Below are 18,012 nucleotides of genomic sequence, written 5' to 3' on the forward strand. Positions count from 1 at the left end.
TGTTACTGAAGGAGCCACCTTGTGCAGCAGTAATGATGCAAAGGGAAAAAGTGCCTCTTTTCGTGATGCTCCTTGCACATGCTGAACCTAACACTTATGAAATGTGTCCCCACACAGCGTTAAACCGTCCGGTAGGTGGAACTTTCCTTTGTCGTGTGACGCAGCACAGCCATCATTTTTACCCCCTTGGCGCCGTGCGCCCCCTCCTCAGCGTGGTTTGAATCTGTCCCGGAGCCTGCGCTGTTAGGTTAGCCCTTGGCCATGCACACATGTTGCGCTGCCCGTCTTCTGACCTCATTTGGTGTCAGGCTGGCTGCGCCTGTGCGGGTGCGCTGGCCGAGATCCCGCCTCGCAGTGTCGTCTAATGTAATCCCACCGCGGGCCTGTGATCCGTGCCCGTGCGCAGTGCATATCCTCTCCTCTCACTCCCCTCCCTACGGCTTCTTCAGACTGTGCGATGTCAGCTGGTCCCTAATAGCATGCCACGGCCGTGACACCGCACAGTCTGAAAAAGCCGTAGGGAGGGGAGTGAGAGGAGAGGATATGCACTGCGCACGGGCACGGATCACAGGCCCGCGGTGGGATTACATTAGACGACACTGCGAGGCGGGATCTCGGCCAGCGCACCCGCACAGGCGCAGCCAGCCTGACACCAAATGAGGTCAGAAGACGGGCAGCGCAACATGTGTGCATGGCCAAGGGCTAACCTAACAGCGCAGGCTCCGGGACAGATTCAAACAACGCTGAGGAGGCGGCGCACGGCGCCAAGGGGGTAAAAATGATGGCTGTGCTGCGTCACACGACAAAGGAAAGTTCCACCTACCGGACGGTTTAACGCTGTGAGGAGACACATTTCATAAATGTTAGGTTCCGCATGTACAAGGACCATAATTAAAAGAGCTAAGTTTACCTTTTCCAGCATTAGTGCTGTACACAATGGCTCTTTCAGCTACAAACGCCTGGGGGGGGGGGGGGTTAAAGGTTTCCTTTCAACTTGCTCGAGTGCAGGCTTCGGCCTACACTCCGCTCCCCCTGCTCCTCCTGCTGACCCTGGGCTCTAACACCGCCAGTTTTTGCCCAGATGTGCTAGCTGCACAGAGAAAAACACCAGCCAATGTGTCAGTGGGGTCCAGCACCGCCAGCTGTTCCCCTGCTGTGCAGCCGGCAACGTGTCCTGCAAAAGCCACGCAGACACAAGAACTGAAATTGAAGGGAACCTGTCCCCCCTCCCCCAGGCGTTTTTACGTTATCCAGCCACCTTGTACAGCGGTAATGCTGCATGTGTGCAAGGTGGCTCAGAAACGTATTCTCCTCGCACATGTGGAACTGAAAACACGTCTGAAATGTGTCCTCTGTGTGACCATTTAACCGTCCCGGTGGTGTGACTTTCCTTTGTAATGACACGCTGCAACCCCCTTGGTAGCGCTGCCCGTCTTCTGGCATCATTGTTTGGCTGCCTGCGCCTCTGCGGCCGCCCTGACCCACACAACGCCCCTCGGTGTCTTATTTATTGGGACTGCGAGGGTGTGATTGATGGGCAGGATCAGTGCATCAGTTCGCCTGTCCCTCCTCTCCTTCCGCCTTCTTCGGACTGTGCGGCTTCATGGCCGTGGCATGCGATAAGGGATCAGATGACGCCGCACAGTCTGAAGCGGGTGTAAGGACCCGAGTGTGAGAGGCCAACATATGTGCTGCGCCAGGCCCTGAATCCCAGCCCCGCAGTGTTTTAACAATGTTAAGACACTGCGGGGCTGGGATTCATGGGCATCGCGAACCGCACCAGCCAACATTAAATGAGGTCAGAAGATGGGCAGCGCTAACAGCGCTAGGCCAGGGGATAACACGACAGCGCAGACTCCTGTACAGCAAATAACAACGCTCGGGAGGCTGCACCCAGCACCAAGGTGGGATTCTTGACACCTGTGCTGCGTCTCATTACAAAGGGAACTCTCGCCTCCATTACACAGTTTGACTGTATAAAGGGCTGAATGTTATACGTGTTCCATTCAGCGTGTGCAAGGAGAAAAATTACAAGAGCAACCTTTGACTTGCGCAGCACTGCTGCTGCATAAGCTGTGGCTCTTCTACTTTGTAACCCCTGAGGGGGGGTTAAAGGTGACTTTTGAAATCGGTTCAATTAGGCTTCGGCCTACACTCTGCTCCACCTGCAGAGCCCGGGCTCCAACAACGCTAGTTGCTGTCCGGAAGTGCTGGCTGCACAGAGCCAAACACCTCGCCAATGTGTCAGTGGGGTCCAGCACCGCCAGCTGTTCCCCTGCTGTGTAGCCGGCAACGTGTCCTGCAAAAGCCACGCAGACACAACAGACCCAAAGCTGCCGCCAGTGCAGGCTTCGGCCTACACTCCCCTCCCCCTGCTCCTCCTCCTCCTGCTCCTCCTCCTGCTGTCCCTGGGCTCTAACACACCGCCAGTTGGGGCCCAGATGTGCTAGCTGCACAGAGAAAAACACCAGCCAATGTGTCAGTGGGGTCCAGCACCGCCAGCTGTTCCCCTGCTGTGCAGCCGGCAACGTGTCCTGCAAAAGCCACGCAGACACAAGAACTGAAATTGAAGGGAACCTGTCCCCCCTCCCCCAGGCGTTTGTACGTTTTTAAGGCCACCTTGTACAGCGGTAATGCTGCATGTGTGCAAGGTGGCTCATAAACGTATTCTCCTCGCACATGTGGAACGGAAAACACGTCTAAAATGTGTCCTCTGTGTGACCATTTAACCGTCCCGGTGGTGTGACTTTCCTTTGTAATGACACGCTGCAACCCCCTTGGTAGCGCTGCCCGTCTTCTGGCATCATTGTTTGGCTGCCTGCGCCTCTGCGGCCGCCCTGACCCACACAACGCCCCTCGGTGTCTTATTTATTGGGACTGCGAGGGTGTGATTGATGGGCAGGATCAGTGCATCAGTTCGCCTGTCCCTCCTCTCCTTCCGCCTTCTTCGGACTGTGCGGCTTCATGGCCGTGGCATGCGATAAGGGATCAGATGACGCCGCACAGTCTGAAGCGGGTGTAAGGACCCGAGTGTGAGAGGCCAACATATGTGCTGCGCCAGGCCCTGAATCCCAGCCCCGCAGTGTTTTAACAATGTTAAGACACTGCGGGGCTGGGATTCATGGGCATCGCGAACCGCACCGGCCGACATTACATGATGCCAGAAGATGGGCAGCGCTAACGGCGCTAGGCCAGGGGATAACACGACAGCGCAGACTCCTGTACAGCAAATAACAACGCTCGGGAGGCTGCACCCAGCACCAAGGTGGGATTCTTGACACCTGTGCTGCGTCTCATTACAAAGGGAACTCTCGCCTCCATTACACAGTTTGACTGTATAAAGGGCTGAATGTTATACGTGTTCCATTCAGCGTGTGCAAGGAGAAAAATTACAAGAGCAACCTTTGACTTGCGCAGCACTGCTGCTGCATAAGCTGTGGCTCTTCTACTTTGTAACCCCTGAGGGGGGGTTAAAGGTGACTTTTGAAATCGGTTCAATTAGGCTTCGGCCTACACTCTGCTCCACCTGCAGAGCCCGGGCTCCAACAACGCTAGTTGCTGTCCGGAAGTGCTGGCTGCACAGAGCCAAACACCTCGCCAATGTGTCAGTGGGGTCCAGCACCGCCAGCTGTTCCCCTGCTGTGTAGCCGGCAACGTGTCCTGCAAAAGCCACGCAGACACAACAGACCCAAAGCTGCCGCCAGTGCAGGCTTCGGCCTACACTCCCCTCCCCCTGCTCCTCCTCCTCCTGCTCCTCCTCCTGCTGTCCCTGGGCTCTAACACACCGCCAGTTGGGGCCCAGATGTGCTAGCTGCACAGAGAAAAACACCAGCCAATGTGTCAGTGGGGTCCAGCACCGCCAGCTGTTCCCCTGCTGTGCAGCCGGCAACGTGTCCTGCAAAAGCCACGCAGACACAAGAACTGAAATTGAAGGGAACCTGTCCCCCCTCTGTACAGCGGTAATGCTGCATGTGTGCAAGGTGGCTCATAAACGTATTCTCCTCGCACATGTGGAACGGAAAACACGTCTAAAATGTGTCCTCTGTGTGACCATTTAACCGTCCCGGTGGTGTGACTTTCCTTTGTAATGACACGCTGCAACCCCCTTGGTAGCGCTGCCCGTCTTCTGGCATCATTGTTTGGCTGCCTGCGCCTCTGCGGCCGCCCTGACCCACACAACGCCCCTCGGTGTCTTATTTATTGGGACTGCGAGGGTGTGATTGATGGGCAGGATCAGTGCATCAGTTCGCCTGTCCCTCCTCTCCTTCCGCCTTCTTCGGACTGTGCGGCTTCATGGCCGTGGCATGCGATAAGGGATCAGATGACGCCGCACAGTCTGAAGCGGGTGTAAGGACCCGAGTGTGAGAGGCCAACATATGTGCTGCGCCAGGCCCTGAATCCCAGCCCCGCAGTGTTTTAACAATGTTAAGACACTGCGGGGCTGGGATTCATGGGCATCGCGAACCGCACCAGCCGACATTACATGATGCCAGAAGATGGGCAGCGCTAACGGCGCTAGGCCAGGGGATAACACGACAGCGCAGACTCCTGTACAGCAAATAACAACGCTCGGGAGGCTGCACCCAGCACCAAGGTGGGATTCTTGACACCTGTGCTGCGTCTCATTACAAAGGGAACTCTCGCCTCCATTACACAGTTTGACTGTATAAAGGGCTGAATGTTATACGTGTTCCATTCAGCGTGTGCAAGGAGAAAAATTACAAGAGCAACCTTTGACTTGCGCAGCACTGCTGCTGCATAAGCTGTGGCTCTTCTACTTTGTAACCCCTGAGGGGGGGTTAAAGGTGACTTTTGAAATCGGTTCAATTAGGCTTCGGCCTACACTCTGCTCCACCTGCAGAGCCCGGGCTCCAACAACGCTAGTTGCTGTCCGGAAGTGCTGGCTGCACAGAGCCAAACACCTCGCCAATGTGTCAGTGGGGTCCAGCACCGCCAGCTGTTCCCCTGCTGTGTAGCCGGCAACGTGTCCTGCAAAAGCCACGCAGACACAACAGACCCAAAGCTGCCGCCAGTGCAGGCTTCGGCCTACACTCCCCTCCCCCTGCTCCTCCTCCTCCTGCTCCTCCTCCTGCTGTCCCTGGGCTCTAACACACCGCCAGTTGGGGCCCAGATGTGCTAGCTGCACAGAGAAAAACACCAGCCAATGTGTCAGTGGGGTCCAGCACCGCCAGCTGTTCCCCTGCTGTGCAGCCGGCAACGTGTCCTGCAAAAGCCACGCAGACACAAGAACTGAAATTGAAGGGAACCTGTCCCCCCTCCCCCAGGCGTTTGTACGTTTTTAAGGCCACCTTGTACAGCGGTAATGCTGCATGTGTGCAAGGTGGCTCATAAACGTATTCTCCTCGCACATGTGGAACGGAAAACACGTCTAAAATGTGTCCTCTGTGTGACCATTTAACCGTCCCGGTGGTGTGACTTTCCTTTGTAATGACACGCTGCAACCCCCTTGGTAGCGCTGCCCGTCTTCTGGCATCATTGTTTGGCTGCCTGCGCCTCTGCGGCCGCCCTGACCCACACAACGCCCCTCGGTGTCTTATTTATTGGGACTGCGAGGGTGTGATTGATGGGCAGGATCAGTGCATCAGTTCGCCTGTCCCTCCTCTCCTTCCGCCTTCTTCGGACTGTGCGGCTTCATGGCCGTGGCATGCGATAAGGGATCAGATGACGCCGCACAGTCTGAAGCGGGTGTAAGGACCCGAGTGTGAGAGGCCAACATATGTGCTGCGCCAGGCCCTGAATCCCAGCCCCGCAGTGTTTTAACAATGTTAAGACACTGCGGGGCTGGGATTCATGGGCATCGCGAACCGCACCGGCCGACATTACATGATGCCAGAAGATGGGCAGCGCTAACGGCGCTAGGCCAGGGGATAACACGACAGCGCAGACTCCTGTACAGCAAATAACAACGCTCGGGAGGCTGCACCCAGCACCAAGGTGGGATTCTTGACACCTGTGCTGCGTCTCATTACAAAGGGAACTCTCGCCTCCATTACACAGTTTGACTGTATAAAGGGCTGAATGTTATACGTGTTCCATTCAGCGTGTGCAAGGAGAAAAATTACAAGAGCAACCTTTGACTTGCGCAGCACTGCTGCTGCATAAGCTGTGGCTCTTCTACTTTGTAACCCCTGAGGGGGGGTTAAAGGTGACTTTTGAAATCGGTTCAATTAGGCTTCGGCCTACACTCTGCTCCACCTGCAGAGCCCGGGCTCCAACAACGCTAGTTGCTGTCCGGAAGTGCTGGCTGCACAGAGCCAAACACCTCGCCAATGTGTCAGTGGGGTCCAGCACCGCCAGCTGTTCCCCTGCTGTGTAGCCGGCAACGTGTCCTGCAAAAGCCACGCAGACACAACAGACCCAAAGCTGCCGCCAGTGCAGGCTTCGGCCTACACTCCCCTCCCCCTGCTCCTCCTCCTCCTGCTCCTCCTCCTGCTGTCCCTGGGCTCTAACACACCGCCAGTTGGGGCCCAGATGTGCTAGCTGCACAGAGAAAAACACCAGCCAATGTGTCAGTGGGGTCCAGCACCGCCAGCTGTTCCCCTGCTGTGCAGCCGGCAACGTGTCCTGCAAAAGCCACGCAGACACAAGAACTGAAATTGAAGGGAACCTGTCCCCCCTCCCCCAGGCGTTTGTACGTTTTTAAGGCCACCTTGTACAGCGGTAATGCTGCATGTGTGCAAGGTGGCTCATAAACGTATTCTCCTCGCACATGTGGAACGGAAAACACGTCTAAAATGTGTCCTCTGTGTGACCATTTAACCGTCCCGGTGGTGTGACTTTCCTTTGTAATGACACGCTGCAACCCCCTTGGTAGCGCTGCCCGTCTTCTGGCATCATTGTTTGGCTGCCTGCGCCTCTGCGGCCGCCCTGACCCACACAACGCCCCTCGGTGTCTTATTTCTTGGGACTGCGAGGGTGTGTTTGATGGGCATGAGCAGTGCATCAGTTCGCCTGTCCCTCCTCTCCTTCCGCCTTCTTCAGACTGTGCGGCTTCATGGCCGTGGCATGCGATAAGGGATCAGCTGACGCCACACAGTCTGAAGCAGGTGTAAGAACCCAAGCGAGAGGCGAACATATGTACTGCGCCAGGCCATGAATCCCAGCCCCGCAGTGTTTTAACTATGTCAATACACTGCGGGGCTGTGATTCATGGGCATCGCGAACCGCACCAGCCAACATTAAATGAGGTCAGAAGATGGGCAGCGCTAACAGCGCTAGGCCAGGGGATAACACGACAGCGCAGACTCCTGTACAGCAAATAACAACGCTCAGGAGGCTGCACCCAGCACCAAGGTGGGATTCTTGACATCTGTGCTGCGTCTCATTACAAAGGGAACTCGCGCCTCCAACACAGTTTGACTGTATAAAGGGCTAAATGTTATACGTGTTCCATTCAGCGTGTGCAAGGAGCCAAATTAAAAGAGCAACCTTTGACTTGTGCACCACTACTGCTGCATAAGCTGTGGCTCTTCTACTTTGTAACCCCTGAGGGGGGGTTAAAGGTTACCTTTGAAATTGGTTCGATTAGGCTTCGGCCTACACTCTGCTCCCCCTGCAGAGCCCTGGGCTCCAACACCGCCAGTTGGGGCCCGGTACTGCTAGCTGCACAGAGAAAAACACCAGCCAATGTGTCAGTGGGGTTCAGCACCGCCAGCTGTTCCCCTGCTGTGCAGCCGGCATCGTGTCCTGCAAAAGCCACGCAGACACTTGCTCTTGTACCTTCTGCTCCCCATCCTGGTTCCAGTACCGTCAGCTGGTTCCGGGCAGAGCCTTTGGCTTAGGTGCCTCCCTCTGGGTATCCGAGTTCCACCAACGTCAGGTGGTCCTTGGTAGTGCTTTCAGGCACGGGTACCTCCTGCTTAGTAACCGGGTTCCAGTAACGTCAGCTGGTCCTCGGTAGTTCCATTGGCTCTTGGACCTTCGGCTACCCATCCGGGTTCCAGCACCGTCAGCTGGTTCTCGGCAGTGTCTTTTGCTCTTGTACCTTCTGCTCCCCATCCTGGTTCCAGTACCGTCAGCTGGTTCCGGGCAGAGCCTTTGGCTTAGGTGCCTCCCTCTGGGTATCCGAGTTCCACCAACGTCAGGTGGTCCTTGGTAGTGCTTTCAGCACAGGTACCTCCTGCTTAGTAACCGGGTTCCAGTAACGTCAGCTGGTCCTCGGTAGTTCCATTGGCTCTTGGACCTTCGGGTAGCCATCCGAGTTCCAGTTCCATCAGCTGGTTCTCGGCATTTTCTCAGCCTTCTTGTACCTTCTGCTACATTTCCAAGTTCAAGAGACTAAACACAATGACCCAGAAGACCACCCCTAAGATGACGACGACACCAGAGACGACAACCACCGTGATGACGACGACCCTGGAGACGATGACCCCGAAGACCACCCCGATGACGACGACCCCGGAGACGACGACCCTGAAGACCACCCCGATGACGACGACCCCGGAGACGACGACCCTGGAGACGACGACGACCTGGAAGACCGAGAAGCAGAAGAACAAGAGGCTGCAGAACAAAGAGCAGAAGGACATTAAGCATAACACAAAATATCAGAGCAAAAAATATTATGTAAATTATAAGCAGAAGAAGACTAAGCAGTGTATGGGGGTGAGTCCGTTCCTCCTCGTGGTGCCCCTGGATAAAGCCTGATGCTGCAGGCCAAACTGAACGCGGACAAATGTAACTGTTTTGTGACAGGCAGAACGGAAGGTGTAATCTTCAAACTTTTATAGATAACAACTACGGGAATGCCTGTCACAAATAAGAATATGATGAAGAAGTTGAATATGATGAAGATAATAGTAAAATAAAAAGAATATGAACAATGTAACCCAAAAAATAATAGGTAGAAGATGAAGAAGAAGATGAATAAGGTGAAGAAGTTGATGTCAAAGAAGCTGATGATGAGGATAATTAAGAAGAAAGCGTGGGAGAAGTAAAAAAGAAGGTGAAGGGCGTGGAAGTAGTGAAACATCAATATCTGACATAAAAAAAATAAAAAAAACATAGTCAAATTCTTTCTAACGCCGAACTTCATAAAAAAAAATAAAAAATCCTGCTATTCTATTACATTGGGCTAAACCTCTGTCCCTTTAATATCTCCGCCACGTCCCCCAATACATCCTACAATATTCTTAGTTGTTTTCCTTCATGTAGAATGAACCTACAAGTGTATAAAGGGTTTATTTTGATTCCGATATTTTCGTCCCATTGACTTGCATTGGGATCGGGTATCGGTATCGGATTGGATTCCGATACTGTGACGGTATCGGCCGATCTTTCCGATACCGATACTTTCCGATATCGGAAAGTATCGCTCAACACTACCCAGTACATGTTCTCTGATTCCAATTTTAAGCTGTCGAGTGGTAAGGCCCACATAGATCAGAGAACAAGGGCAAGTGGCATAATATATTACTGCCTTGGTACTACATGTTATAGGGTGTCTTATCCTATAATTATTTAGACCATCTGAGCTGGAGAAGGCTTTGGCCCTCCCAATATTGGGGCATGCCACACATTTGCCACATGGACAGCAGCCCACAGGGGGTTTGGAAGTTGTCAAAAAGGAAATGGGTTCATCAGTATAATGGCTTTCAACCAATTTATCACCCAAGTTAGGGGATCTCCTAAATGTCATACTGGGTTTCATTTCAACATATTGCAAGATAATAGGATCCGCCTGAAGGATAAACCAAGACTTTTCCAAGTAAAATCTCATCAGATCAGTTTGGTCATTATATTGAGTAATATATCTCACCGGTTGTTTGGTGACCGATGACTTTGGAGAATAAAGGGCCTGATGTCTTGTAGTATTCTTAGCACAGTTATATGCCCTTTTGATGGAGCGACGGCTGTAGCCCTGATCTAAAAATCTCAGCCTGAGATCCTTTGCTTGTTTCTCAAAGTCATTGTTAGTTGAACAGATTCTACGAAGGCGTAGAAATTGGCCAATAGGAATCGACCGTACAATTGCAGGTGGATGTGAAGAAGTGGAGTGTAAAAAGGAATTCACTGCTGTGGATTTACGGAATAAATCTGTTTTTAAGCAATCGTCATTCCCTCTTTGGACGTTGACATCCAAAAAGTCAATATGATCTTTGCTGGAATGATAAGTCAGATGTACTGTATATTATATGTATTTTGATTTAGATTAGATATAAATTCCTTCAATAACTCAGCAGAACCTTGCCAGATCAAAAAATGTCATCAACGTACCGCGCCCAAAAGAGGACGCGGTCCATTGACGACAAATGATCTGAAAGGAGGAGGTCCCTCTCCCACAGCCCCAGGATGAAGGAATATTCGAAACACGCATCTGGATGCTCTGTACTTTGGAATCTAGGACATACAGGTATATACGATTCTTTAATCTTTGCATACTAATCTGGTGTGCACATTTATGTATGGAGGTGTGATATATGTATATGTACATGTACACACATATGGTGCTGCTATTCACTTAGATTTTTGCACATAATTTGTTTCACTGCATTATATATAATTTTTGATATACAAGTCTGGTGTGCACATCAATATATGAAGTTGTGATATATATGTGTATGCATACACATATGTATGGTGCTGCTATTCACCTTTTTGCACATAATTTGATTCACTGTTTTTAGTAATTATATATATATATATTTTACACATCATTTATATATTCTTATATATATACAATCGTGTTCAAAAGTCCTACATAGGCATGAAGAAAACTATACGTTTCATATTTCTGCATCTCTACAGTGAAACTGGTGGAACATATATGTTTTTGTAATCCTTCATTGTATGCCATACTCATTTTTTAATGTCCCAAGTGTATAAATTGTTATGGTATGTGCATTTTTGATCATTTTTTTACAGCATAACCATACCTACACCAGTACAGTGTGTAGAATGGTGAACAGGTTTCTAAGTTCATTAACTTCCAATGCAAGTTCACACAGACTTAAATTTTACTTTTTAAGATTTATTATTTTGTATTTAATTCAGAGTCCTGAAAAGGGCATTTTGAGTGCATCTTTAGCTTCTAATACTTTATTGGCCAGCCTTTGCTCTTGAGCACCAGCTTGCATCTCTGTGGCATTGAGTGAACAAGCTTCTGCAAATGTTCACCAGTGATGATGTGGTTCCAGGCCTGTATCAGAGCCTCAATCAACTCACTCTTGGTCCTTGGCTGTTTTCTATATATCTCTAATGATACCTTGTGCCACAAAATTTCAATTGGATTGAGGTCCGGTCACTGAGCTGGCCAGTCAATTGTAGCCACCTTGTTCTTCCAACACCATTGGCTGCCATACAGCCCCAGATCATTACTTTCATCGGATATTTCACAGAGAAGCTCAAACACTCGGGCTTGTACTCTTCATGTGGGAACCTTCTCACATAAGACTTGCCATCATTTCCTAAAATGCAAAAAGTGCTTTCATCACTAAATAGCACTTTTTCCCACTCCTCCTTCCTCCATTTTAAATATGTCAATGCCCACAGTTTTTGCCTTTGTCTTTGTATGGCTGTCATCAATGGTTTCTTTTGGGCCTTGCACCCTCTCAATCCTGCTTCCAAACATCTCTTCCTAACGGTTGATGTTGCTACCTCAATATTGCACTTTTCTTGCTATTCTCAACCAGGAGATGTTGTGATGGTGCGATATGCTATGTGGGTATCATTTTTGTGTATACTTATATTTTACTGATTATCATGGTGTTCTCTTGTAGGATGAGTTATTTGCCAATTGATGAATTGCTGTTATTTGCCATCTGATATCAGCCCCCACTGTCCTGTACTGTTCTCTCTCCACAGGGTCAGTGACTAATGTTGTTTGCTAATTTGCTAATGACATGTTGACCTAGCTTGTTGAAACAATGAGCCCCTGCAACCCACCCCCCTAACCTGTGAATGAGGAGAGGGACTTGTAAATATCAGGAAGGTGTGACACAGATCAGTCCTGTGTGGAGTGATGAGGTGAACACAGCACCTCAGAGAGAAGGGGAAGTATATGGACCATTTTTTATCCTCTGTCTGCTGGATTATTGGACTTTCATCTCCTCGGACATTTATCCAGTTACTGAACTGCATTCGGCTTCTGGACTATCTTATCCTTTGTGTTGTGGATTGTATATGGACCTTTTGTTTTTTTGCCTAAATAAAGCTTTTGGAATTGTTCACTATTCTCTTGCTCTCTTGATTGTGTGGTATCGGAGAAGGACCCCATGACAGAAGTCCACACCAACAAATGAAGCTGCCATCAGTCTACTAAAAAGGGCTCAAGAAATGCTCACTCAGTCTAACCTAAGTTTACACAAGATTTCCTCCATCTGCCGAGAGTTGATGGAAGCCTTTCCCTCTGAAGTCTATTCCAGCGATCTAAAAGACTCAGACCTAAGCATCAACTCCATTCCCATGCAACGGAGCCTTGGATTGCATTGGGATCTGAAGACGGATGCCTTCACCTTTCAGATCTGCAAGGATGAGAAACCCTTCACGTACAGAGGACTTCTTTCTTTCATGAATATTCTATACAACACGCTGGGATTTGTAGCTCCGGTAACCATCCAAGGAAAAATGATGCTAAGGGACTTCACCCAAGACAAATTTGATTGGAACGATCCACTTCCGGCAGAAAAGGCTGACCTGTGGGCTGAGTGGAGGAAGTCTCTCGAAGCCTTGACTGACCTTCGTGTGAAACAACCGTATGGTCCTGTGCCATCCACAGAAGTCAAAACACAAAGACTTTGTATCTTCTGTCATGCATCAGTCAAAGCGATCGGAGCAGTAGCATACTTCAAAACCATAGATGAGAAGGAACAATGCCATATTGAATTCATGATGAGCCGGACTAAACTGGCGCCACTACGCTAACACACGATACTGGAACTCTGCACTGCCGTCCTCGCAGTTAAGTTGGCTAAGCTTATCTCAGATGGGATGAATCTGGAGATCAAAGATGCAGAGTTCTACACCAATAGCAAGGTGGTACTGGGATACTTCTTCAACAAAACGGAATGCTTCTATGTCTACATCAGCAACCGGGTACTGAGGATAAGACAATCCACCTGCCCTAATCAATGGCACTATGTGCCTACTCCCCACAATCCTGCAGACCATGCGACTAGATCCATTGCACCAAGTCATCATAAGGACAATACATGGTTCACAGGCCCTGCCTCCTTGAATCGTTCTATGCCTCACATCAGCAGGTCTGATACATTCGAACTAGTGGATCCAGATACCAACGAAGAGCTCCGTCCTCGAGTGTCTGCTCTACATACAGTGATTTCAAGTCAACACCTCGAATCTCATCGGTTCATCAGGTTCTCAACCTGGGCGTCACTTGTTCGAGCCATCGCTTGTCTACTTCATGTAGTCCAGTCCTACAAGTCAGCAATACCTGCATGCCAGAAACCTTGAAAGGTTGGCATCACTGCAAGCATGCGTTTACTGCTTCCAACCTGGAAAGAGCCAAGGTTACAATACTTCGTGTTGTACAAAGCATGTCCAATGTCTTTTGGGACAGATGGAGAAAGCAATATCTCTCCACCCTGCAAATCAGGACAAAGTGGCAGAAAGACCGCCCAAACATCCAACCTGGCAATATTGTTCTCGTCAAAGACAGTCAGTCACATCAAAAGGAGTGGCCATTCATCCTAGTCACCAAACCTTTTCCCAGCAAGGATGGGAAGGAGCGCAAAGTAGAGATCAGAGTGTAGAGGTCAGAATGTGCAAGCTTGGGGAGAACAAACTGTTCCATGGGCCAGTTAATAATAATAATCTTTATTTTTATATAGCGCTAACATATTCCGCAGCGCTTTACAGTTTGCACACATTATCATCCCTGTCCCCGATGGGGCTCACAATCTAAAATTCCCTATCTGTATGTCTATGGAATGTGGGAGGAAACCGGAGTAACCCACGCAAACACGTAGAGAACATACAAACTCTTTGCAGATGTGGTCCTGGGTGGGATTAGAACCAAGGACTCCAAGCCTGCAAGGCTGTAATGCTAACCGCTGTGCCACCGTGCTGAACTTGTATTGTTATTTTCCCCAAAAGAACCAAATAGTGGCATCTTATGACCCCAGTGGACAGGGTCTCAGAGGAACGTGTAAGTCTGCAAGATACAAAAATCCAGCTCATAGGGCTGTGGCAACTGGGTTGACCAAATAGCTACTCCTAACGCCAACACTAGAAGTAGCCGGGGATCATGCCTACGGTGATCGCTAGATGACTCGCGCCAGCCGGAGAATCTAACTACCCCTAGGAGAAGAAAACAAAGACCTCTCTTGCCTCCAGAGAAAGGGACCCCAAAGCAAGATACAAGCCCCCCACAAATAATAACGGTGAGGTAAGAGGAAATGACAAACACAGAAATGAACCAGGTTCAGCAAAGAGAGGCCAGCTTACTAATAGCAGAATATAGCAAGATAACTTATCTGGTCAACAAAAACCCTATAAAAATCCACGCTGGAGATTCAAGAACCCCCGAACCGTCTAACGGTCCGGGGGGAGAACACCAGCCCCCTAGAGCTTCCAGCAAAGGTCAGGATACAGATAGGAACAAGCTGGACAAAAATACCAAACAAAACAAAAGCAAAAAGCAAAGAAGCAGACTTAGCTTGAAAAACAGGAACCAGGATCAGAGGACAAGAGCACAACAGATTAGCTCTGATTTCAACGATGCCAGGCATTGAACTGAAGGTCCAGGGAGCTTATATAGCAACGCCCCTGAACTAACGGCCCAGGTGAGGATATAGAAAAAGACAGACGCTCCAGAGTCAAATCACTAATGACCACTAGAGGGAGCAAAAAGCAAAATCACAACAGTACCCCCCCCTTAGTGAGGGGTCACCGAACCCTCACCACGACCACCAGGGCGATCAGGATGAGCGGCGTGAAAGGCACGAACTAAATCGGCCGCATGAACATCAGAGGCGACCACCCAGGAATTATCTTCCTGACCATAGCCCTTCCACTTGACCAGGTACTGAAGCCTCCGCCTGGAGAGACGAGAATCCAAGATCTTCTCCACCACGTACTCCAACTCGCCCTCAACCAACACCGGAGCAAGAGGCTCAGCAGAAGGAACCACAGGCACAACGTACCGCCGCAACAAGGACCTATAAAACACGTTGTGGATAGCAAACGACACAGGAAGATCCAGGCGAAAGGATACAGGATTAAGAATTTCCAATATCTTGTAAGGACCAATAAAACGAGGTTTAAATTTGGGAGAGGAAACCTTCATAGGAACAAAGCGGGAAGAAAGCCACACCAAATCCCCAACACGTAGTCGGGGACCCACACCGCGGCGGCGGTTGGCAAAGCGCTGAGCCCTCTCCTGTGACAACTTCAAGTTGTCCACCACAAGATTCCAGATCCGCTGCAACCTATCCACCACAGAATCCACCCCAGGGCAGTCAGAAGGTTCCACATGACCCGAAGAAAAACGAGGGTGGAAACCAGAGTTGCAGAAAAACGGCGAAACCAAGGTGGCGGAACTAGCCCGATTATTAAGGGCAAACTCAGCTAACGGCAAGAAGGTCACCCAATCGTCCTGATCAGCAGAGACAAAACACCTCAAATAAGCCTCCAAAGTCTGATTAGTTCGCTCCGTCTGTCCATTAGTCTGAGGATGGAAAGCAGACGAAAACGACAAGTCAATGCCCATCCTACTACAAAAGGATCGCCAGAATCTGGAAACGAACTGGGATCCTCTGTCTGACACAATATTCTCAGGGATGCCGTGCAAACGAACCACGTTCTGGAAAAACACAGGAACCAGATCGGAAGAGGAAGGCAGCTTAGGCAAAGGAACCAAATGGACCATCTTGGAGAAGCGATCACATATCACCCAGATAACAGACATGCCCTGAGACACCGGAAGATCAGAAATGAAATCCATGGAGATATGTGTCCAAGGTCTCTTAGGGACAGGCAAGGGCAAGAGCAACCCGCTGGCACGAGAACAGCAAGGCTTAGCTCGAGCACAAGTCCCACAGGACTGTACAAATGACCGCACATCCCTAGACAAGGAAGGCCACCAAAAGGATCTGGCCACCAGATCTCTGGTGCCAAAAATTCCTGGGTGACCTGCCAACACCGAGGAATGAACCTCGGAAATGACTCTGCTGGTCCACTTATCGGGCACAAACAGTCTGTCAGGTGGACAAGAATCAGGCCTATCAGCCTGAAATCTCTGCAACACACGTCGCAGATCTGGAGAAATAGCTGACAAGATAATACCATCCTTAAGAATACCAACAGGTTCAGCAACTCCAGGAGCATCAGGCACAAAGCTCCTGGAAAGAGCATCGGCCTTCACATTCTTTGAACCTGGTAAATACGAGACAACAAAGTCAAAACGGGAGAAAAACAATGACCAGCGGGCCTGTCTAGGATTCAGGCGTTTAGCAGACTCGAGATACATCAGATTTTTGTGATCAGCCAAGACCACCACACGATGCTTAGCACCCTCGAGCCAATGACGCCACTCCTCAAATGCCCATTTCATGGCCAACAACTCCCGATTGCCCACATCATAATTTCGCTCCGCAGGCGAAAACTTCCTAGAGAAAAAGGCGCAAGGTCTCATAACAGAGCAACCAGGGCCTCCCTGCGACAAAACGGCCCCTGCTCCAATCTCTGAAGCATCCACCTCAACTTGAAAGGGAAGCGAGACATCAGGCTGGCACAAAACAGGCGCCGAAGTAAACCGACGTTTCAACTCCTGGAAAGCCTCCACGGCAGCAGGAGCCCAATTAACCACATCGGAGCCCTTCTTGGTCATATCCGTCAAAGGTTTCACAATGCTAGAAAAGTTAGCGATAAAACGACGGTAGAAGTTAGCGAAACCCAAGAACTTCTGAAGACTCTTAACTGACGAGGGCTGAGTCCAATCAAGAATAGCTCGGACCTTGACTGGGTCCATCTCCACAGCAGAAGGGGAAAAAATGAACCCCAAAAAGGGAACCTTCTGTACACCAAAAAGACACTTTGAGCCCTTGACAAACAAAGAATTTTCACGCAAAATTTTAAAGACCATCCTGACCTGCTCCACATGCGAGTCCCAATTATCAGAAAAAACCAGAATATCATCCAGATAAACGATCAGAAATTTATCCAGATAGTTCCGGAAAATGTCATGCATAAAGGACTGAAAAACTGAAGGGGCATTAGAGAGCCCAAAAGGCATCACCAAGTACTCAAAATGACCTTCGGGCGTATTGAATGCGGTTTTCCATTCATCCCCTTGCTTAATGCGCACAAGGTTGTACGCACCACGAAGGTCTATCTTGGTAAACCACTTGGCACCTTTAATCCGGGCAAACAAGTCAGACAACAGCGGCAAAGGATACTGAAATTTGACAGTGATCTTATTTAAAAGCCGATAGTCAATACAAGGCCTCAAAGATCCGTCCTTTTTAGCCACAAAAAAGAATTCCGCACCAAGAGGGGAAGAAGACGGACGGATGTGTCCTTTCTCCAGAGACTCCTTGATATATGAACGCATAGCGGTATGTTCAGGTATCGACAGATTAAACAGTCTTCCCTTAGGAAATTTACTGCCTGGAATCAAATCTATTGCACAGTCACATTCCCTATGAGGAGGCAATGCACTGGACCTGGACTCGCTAAAGACATCCTGATAATCAGACAAATACTCCGGAACTTCCGAAGGCGTAGAAGAAGCAATAGACACAGGCAGGGAATCCTCATGAATACCACGACAGCCCCAACTAGACACTGACATAGCCTTCCAGTCAAGGACTGGATTATGGGTCTGTAACCATGGCAGCCCCAAAACAACCAAATCATGCATTTTATGTAGAACGAGAAAACGTATCACCTCGCGGTGTTCAGGAGTCATGCACATGGTAACCTGTGTCCAATACTGCGGTTTATTTTCTGCTAATGGCGTAGCATCAATACCCCTAAGAGGGATAGGATTTTCTAATGGTTCAAGAATAAAACCACAGCGCTTAGCAAATGAGA

The sequence above is a fragment of the Ranitomeya variabilis genome, chromosome 7 (assembly GCF_051348905.1).
Source record: "Ranitomeya variabilis isolate aRanVar5 chromosome 7, aRanVar5.hap1, whole genome shotgun sequence".
NCBI classification, from domain to species: Eukaryota; Metazoa; Chordata; class Amphibia; order Anura; family Dendrobatidae; genus Ranitomeya; species Ranitomeya variabilis.